This window comes from Lathyrus oleraceus, chromosome 1 (assembly GCF_024323335.1).
Source record: "Lathyrus oleraceus cultivar Zhongwan6 chromosome 1, CAAS_Psat_ZW6_1.0, whole genome shotgun sequence".
NCBI classification, from domain to species: Eukaryota; Viridiplantae; Streptophyta; class Magnoliopsida; order Fabales; family Fabaceae; genus Lathyrus; species Lathyrus oleraceus.
This window is the reverse complement of record NC_066579.1, coordinates 241555343-241562482: the sequence shown is the minus strand read 5'-3', so window position 1 is coordinate 241562482 and position 7140 is coordinate 241555343. Positions and strand designations below refer to the sequence as shown.

At 38.0% G+C, this 7140-nt stretch overlaps 1 long non-coding RNA gene across 2 annotated transcripts; it reads left to right on the top strand.

Annotated features, from left to right (window-relative positions):
• Nucleotides 1-3708: 3708 nt before the first annotated feature.
• Nucleotides 3709-6120, top strand: LOC127129476 (uncharacterized). 2 transcript variants are annotated; one of them, XR_007806346.1, is made up of 6 exons: nucleotides 3709-4314; nucleotides 4435-4568; nucleotides 4634-4792; nucleotides 5147-5234; nucleotides 5520-5705; nucleotides 5793-6120. It is a non-coding gene; the product is annotated as an uncharacterized LOC127129476 (long non-coding RNA). The 2 variants fall into 2 exon arrangements; XR_007806345.1 differs by having other exon boundaries at nucleotides 4435-4792.
• The last annotated feature ends 1020 nt before the right edge of the window (nucleotides 6121-7140 follow it).

The window sequence follows — 7140 nt, the reverse complement described above, 5'->3', positions numbered from 1 at the left end:
AATGAATGGATGAAGTGACCAAGGTCACAGAAATGAATATTTGGTGATAAGCGACTGAAGAAGTATTGTTTGAAACCAAAAGGTGAAAGTGTATTGGAATCTATAATAGGAATGAGATTTGTACCATAGAGGGAAACAACTTTAACCGATACATGGACTAGTAGGACCACCACTATAGGGTGTTTAGCCAAAAAAGAAGGAATTTCGTAGTTCAAGGTACTAGAGGCGGGAGATGGAGAGAAGTGTGATAAATGTATGGTCTGAACCAAAAAATAGTGTTTTGAGCTCCAACAAGGGTGAAAAGATGAATCCAAGAGTAAGGTGGCTATTACCAGTACGTGGGCTAGTGAGACCGCCACTATAGGGTAAAGCCAAAAAGACGAAGAAATAAGTGTTTGGGCATAGTCCCGAACATCTCTTGGTTCACAAGGTGACGCAAGAAGGAGCACAAAGAGGTAGTGTGTTTGGCTCAAAGGATAGGGTATATCACATGGAGTGAATGAAGGTAGACTATGAGTGTATCGTGGAAATGAATGGAATGAAGTGACCAAGGTCACAGAAATGAATATCTGGCGATAAGTGATTGAAGAAGTATTGTTTGAAACCGAATGGTGAAAGTGTATTGGAATCCATAATACGAATGAGATTTGTACCATAGAGGGAAACAACTTTAACCGATACGTGGACTAGTAGGACCACCACTATAGGGTGTTTAGCCAAAAAAGAAGGAATTAAGTGTTAGAGGTTGTAGCCCAAATAACTCTAGGTAGAAATACGGACTTTTCGTTAGGCGTCCTAAAAGGGTATGTATGGAATTCCAAAGAGAGTGTATTTCGATGTTAAAGGAATAATATTTCATTGGGTGAACGATTTATGATCGAAGGTAGATAATGAATAGTGAAAGATATGGATGGTGTCCTAAGGTGAATAAGGAATAATTAAAAGTATGCTCGCCAAGGATTCACATCCTCTTGCCTACGTATTCTCATTGTGCAATGAGAAAGTCAGAGCAATCGTAGTTCGGAACCATGAGAATAGAGAGAGAGACATACAATGATGAAGAGTATAATTTCTACCAACAGAATGGTATCAAAAGGGAACCCACAACTGGAGGGAACTGGGAATCAAAGAGTAAACAAGCCTTTCAACCAAAGGAATGGATTGAATGTCTGGTTACGAGCCAAACAACTCTAGATTCACAAGATGAATTGGTGCTACAAGGTTTCAAAGGGGTAAAAGCGGGGCCCAAGAGAAGGTATTGTTGTGTACAAGGAACATTATATCACTAGATTGGGAATAAAACAGTTCGAGATCAAATAAGAATAGTATCTTGGATCCAAGAAAGAGGTAGACTCTGAATCAAAGAGCAAAGTGGCGTCTTAGCCGAAAAAGAATGAATTAAATGTTTGGGTGACGGGCCAAACAACTCTCGATTGATGAGGTGGACTGTCGTTAGATCATCCTAAAAGGATAGACAAGGAGTCCAAGGAGAAGTATAGTTGATCTCAAAGAGATGGTATTGATTGCATGAATGAAGAATAATTGATTGATAAATGGGGTAGCTCGCGAAGAAACTGGGTTCTCCTGCCTACGTATCCTTATAATGCAATAAGGAAATCAGAGCTTTCGTAGTTCAACCAACTAGGGTTGAAAGAGAGATGATTAAGGAGGCAAGAAGATATGATAGAATGATTGAAATTGAAATGATATAGAATGGAGAGTAGAAAGACTGGAATAGACTTGATAGTTATTTGATAAGAATCACACTAAAGTCTATGAGTAAAGGTGGATACGATAAGCAACGAGCCAAACGTCTCGCACCCAAAGATATCCAGAATGAGTGTAGGAAAGCTCCGGTCACATTCCTTCTTTACTACTTAAGGCTCATGGCATGTAATTATCATCTTAACTTTCAAATGGAGAGAGAAGAATCTTTGTTGTTATTTATTGTACTGATGAAGACCTTATCAATCATTCGATTCGAATTGCACTAAAGTCTATGAATCAAGGTGAATACGATGAGCACTAGGTCATACGTCCCATACCCAAAGATATTTAGAATGGGGGTAGGAATACTCCAGTCCCACTCCTTATCTATTGCTTAAGGCTAGTATCGTAAAACTCGGTTCATGATTGATATGTTGTTGATATAGTCCTTGCTTGTTGTATAGTGCTTTGTGAAGAGAGAGAGACGTGTGAATCCTGTGATTAGAATTGTGCTAAAGTCTATGTATAGAGGTGAATACGATGAGCGCTGGGTCATACGTCCCATACCCAAAGATACTCAAAATGGGGTAGGAATACTCCAGTCCCACTCCTTCTCTATTACAATCCCAATTTTGATTTAACAAGCTCTTGTAGTTTCCACCTTTGATTGCTTGTATAATCCACTGTTTGGTACGACTGAGGATGCCTTGATTGAAGATCTTGACTTTAGGCTTCGAGCTCCACAACTTAGAAGAAACGTCTTATTGAGTGGCCAAGGGTCTTTTGGTCACTCAAATTAGACTGTGGGATTATACAAGTTCAAAGGATTTAATTGATCAAAATTTCTTTTGATCAATTTAATCATGAGTTTATTTTGGTTTAGGGAACTAGGTTAATCCTAATCTAGAAGTTAGTAATTGTTAGAAACTATCCTAAGGGATCATGCATTGGTGGATTAAAGTTGATTAAGAAATCTATGTTAAAATCCTAGGGGAACATACAACTGTTAGGAATTGATTAAAATTCTAATGTCAAGTTCTAGTCCTAAAGGATCATGTTATAATTAGTCAAAATCTTAGTTAAAAATCTATGTATAAATTCTAGGGGTACATGCCATTGTTAAGAGTTGATTAAACTTATAATATCAAATTCTAGTCTTAAGGGCTCATGTATTTATATGGTCAAAATGGTAAGATAAACCCCTAAAAGACAAAATGGTTATTCGCAAAATATTCAATTGTGAACAAAATAACATTCTAATTAAATTCTAACTATGATCTAAAATTTGGTCAAGTTCTAAGGTTATTCTAAGGCTAGGAATTAAGCTACATCAATATGCTAAAAAAATCAATTAGATTCTATATATGAATCATCCTAAAAATGTTATTAAATCCTAAATCGGTTCTAATTCTAAAACTCAATAGATCCTAAATCAATTCTAGTTCTAAAGTTCTAAAAGATTACACGATCTAATTAACCTAATATTGCTAAAATCCGATTTGATCTTAATTCTTAATTTCTAATCTAACCTAACATTTGAATAAGCCTAATTGAATCCTAATACCTAATTAACTAATATCCCAAAAAATTAGTTAAAACTAATGAATTTCTAATACCTAATCAAGATATTTCTAATTAATTCCTAATTAACCTAAAAACTAAATTACATTCTAAAATTAATTTCCTAATTTTAATATCTAAAGAAAAAGCAATTAAAAGAGGCAAAGTAATTATGCAATAGAAATCCAAAATTGGGCCAAGGGAGTGTTACTAAGAACCTGGAGGTGCAACAAGGAATTTAGGCGTAATGGGCTTTGATTCCGGACTGTGAACCCATAGAGGGGTTACGGGGAATTAGTTTCCCGTTACTACACAAGGGCCCTAAACAAAGGCCCAAACGACACTGTTCATACGAGAAGAGGGGTGTAGAAAGAGAAAGTGAGGTGCGGATGAGAGGGTTCGTACAGATCTTATTCCGCTTGACCCACATGACAAAGCCCATAGTCATTCTTCAACTTCCTCAAAGGTCTAATACTCGTGGAAGAGGGGCAATGAACCGTAACACCGCGCCGCGAATGGACGTCCATCATCGACAATGGGTTGTGATTTTTCCAAAAAGCAAGAGGAATCGACCATGATACTACCTCATCCAACGCGTTCTTCGTTCTGATGGAGCTTTGAATGGGATTTTCGCTCCAATGGATTCTTCAATCGATCTTGGCTCGAAGCCTTTTATCGCTTTTCGGAGCGATTCCTCCGCCTACTGATCGATTTGATGATGGATATTCTCGGCAACATTGAGTTTGGAGAGGATTCACTTCTCCGTTTCGGCGAGCACGGGGTTGGAAAACTGATGTTGAAAGGAAGACGCCGCAATTGCGCTTTAAGAAATCAACACAACTGTATCAAGTTAATTTTCCCCAATCATGGATTCTCGCTTGAACTTATCAACAATCTCTTAAGTGATTCAATTTGAGCCGGCGTGAATCGAAGCGAATACGATGCTTTACCGTAACGATAAGACAGTTTGAGCGATTCAGACGCGAATGGGTGTGAATTAAAGCGAATACAACGCTTTACCAGGTTCAACTGCAGAAACAGAAGCAGGTAAATCTCTTATGCGATTCCAATCTTTCACCCCTTCATAGCCATCTTCTTTGTTACGACTTCGCTCTTCTGAATTCATTGGTTACGCGATGTGTGAGATTGTTGAATCAATGATTGCAGGCTTTGTCTTGAATTCCGTTCATAGAAAGGGACTTGAGAAGAAAACGAAAATGTGAGGAAGGGAATCGAAGGCGTATTGTTGATTGAAGAAGGATTCTGCATGAGGATAGTGAAAGAATCCCGTTGAACTGAAGGTAAGGTTGAGTTTTGAGGATTCTGCAGGTAGGGGATGAGCCAGCCTAATGTGACTTTGTTGCAGAATTTGCAGAGTCAAATTTGCAGGTTTGAATTGATTTGCGGCTACAGGTTGCAGAACTTTGAAGAAGGTGAAAGCAATTGGGAGAGTGAGAAATGAAGAGGATGAAGAAAGAGATGGAATAACTCTGAAGAATCACCATGATGTTAGCTTTTATAGTGTGTAAGAACTTGTACCTCCCTCCAATTTTCTGTTAAAAAGGTTTAACCGTTTGTTAGAGTTGTTAGCTATAGGTTAATGGAGTCAGTTGGTCAGTTAGCTCGAAATGATTTTTTCCAGTTACATGTTGATTTCCGAACAGTTAGAGTTAGTTTCAATAATTTTAAATCAGTTAGTGGGTTAGTTGGAGTTTGTTAAGAATGGAAATTTGGTGGATTTATTATTGAAATGAGTGAACTGTTAATTTACCTTAGTCTTTCTGCAGAACTCTTACCGCCGTATTGCTAATTGAGATCACACGCTTGTCATTTTCTTTTGGTCATTGGTCTGCTACATGTTTTTCTTCAAATTCTGCAGGTGAATGCCCAAGTTGGATGATACTTCTATTGCCGACATGAAACGAAAGAGTGCAGAATGCACGATGTCGGTATGTTATGGAATACAGGTTTGGCTTTTCTCTCCATGAGTTCTTGGTAATTTGGTCTTTCTCTCCATGAATTTGCCTAAGAAAGTTGTTACAACAGGTCATTTAATGGGTTTCTTCCTATTACTAAAAACAAGCTGCCAAATGTGATTCAAAATGCCTGTGTAATGAAATGTGATTCTAATGCAATGTTCTGTTAAGAGATTTGTGTTGAGTTAATTTGGTGCATGTTAGAACAAGGTATGTTCCAATAGAATTGGCTTCATAGAAGTTATATCTGACCCTGCTATGACTGCCATGTTGCAGGTACAAACGAACGAACCTGGTAGTAGCTTACATCCAGAGAGATGCCATGAGTCCTGGTAGCAAAAGGGTTAATTGATCCTTGGCGCTTAGTGGTTGAAACGGAACCGAAGTGAGCTTGGTGATTGTTTTCCCGTTATTACTTAAAGGCTTGATTTGGGTGTGCACCATTAGATTTATCAAGTGAAGGTAACGCGAATGGTGTCAGGAGTTGTTGTGTCGAGAATTTGTAATGGTTCCGTTAGGCTATTGAAACCTGTTATTATTTCTTTGCAGGTTATGAATGGTACAGTATCGACTAGGTTGGACTGAAATGTCAAAGCCAAAAACTCATTGGTGGTTGGAAGGCGGTTGGTCACACGGTTTCGTAGCAGTCACGGCAGGACAGGTTGCACCTTTTTCGGAGATGTCTTGGAACTGGAGTTTGGAATTGTACATATTTAAAGTACTTTGTGGTTCCTGAGCATACATGTTAACTCTAGATTATTTAGAGTTTGCACTTGATTTGTTCATAAGTAAATTGGGTTGTAACCGAATGATAAATCAAAATTGTAACCGAGTTAAAAGGTAGTAATCAGTACTTAAGAGGGAAGTTGAACAGTTTTATTATGTGTTAGAAAATTGCATGTAGCATTAGATAAGTAGAATAAGAGTCGTGGAAGACGGATGGCTTCGAAATGTAAGTCGCGAGTTTTTCCATACTCAGACCAAGCTAAACCAAGCTACCTATGGATGCATATAAAAAAGTGGGCCAAAGCCCCATGAGAATGAAGGTATATTCGGTAGAAGTAAATCTTTGGCTCCTTTAAATCAAGATTAATTTCCTTAACATGCTTTAAACCAACCAAAACAAGTCAGGGAAAAGAGGTTGGTGGTCAATTCAGATATACAGAATGTCAAACACAAAATCCCATAAGAACCAGTCAAGACTTAGGGGTTGGTTGAACAGATGAATGCCATGGTGTAATCTTCAAGAATAAATGCCTCAAGGAATCAAGTAATTAGTGTTTCACCCCATATGATGAGCCATACCACCATCTCCAAGCCAAAACCCTGATTTTTATTAGTCGCGCGCCTCAAATTTATGATGCTTGCTAACAAATGTTAATCATGAATGAATGATGAATATGAATGAGGTTAGATGGGTATTAGGTTACAAGTTAGATGAAAAGCAAAAAAGGAGGGCAAATTTTAGGGTACTACAGATGGGTATGAAAAAGACATGCTTATCAAAGAATTCATCCTTTGGCACTCATGCCAATGGGCATGCTATAGCTAAGATAATTCTCCAGGCGGGATATTATTGGTTGACCAGGAGACCGTTTGTTTCAAATACATCAAGAAATTTCACAAGTGCCAGATCTATGCAGATAAGGTACATGTTCCATCTACTCCCCTAAATATCCTGACTGCTCGGTCGTTTTCCATGTGGGGTATAGACATAATCGGGATGATCAAGCCCAAAGCTATGAATGGACACCGATTCATTCTGGTTTCTATAGATTACTTCACCAAGTGGGTAAAAGTTGCTTCTTACACCATTGTAACAAGACAAGTGATCCACGATTCATCTAGAAGGAGATCATTTGTCGATATGGGTTCCTAACAAAATTATCACAAATAA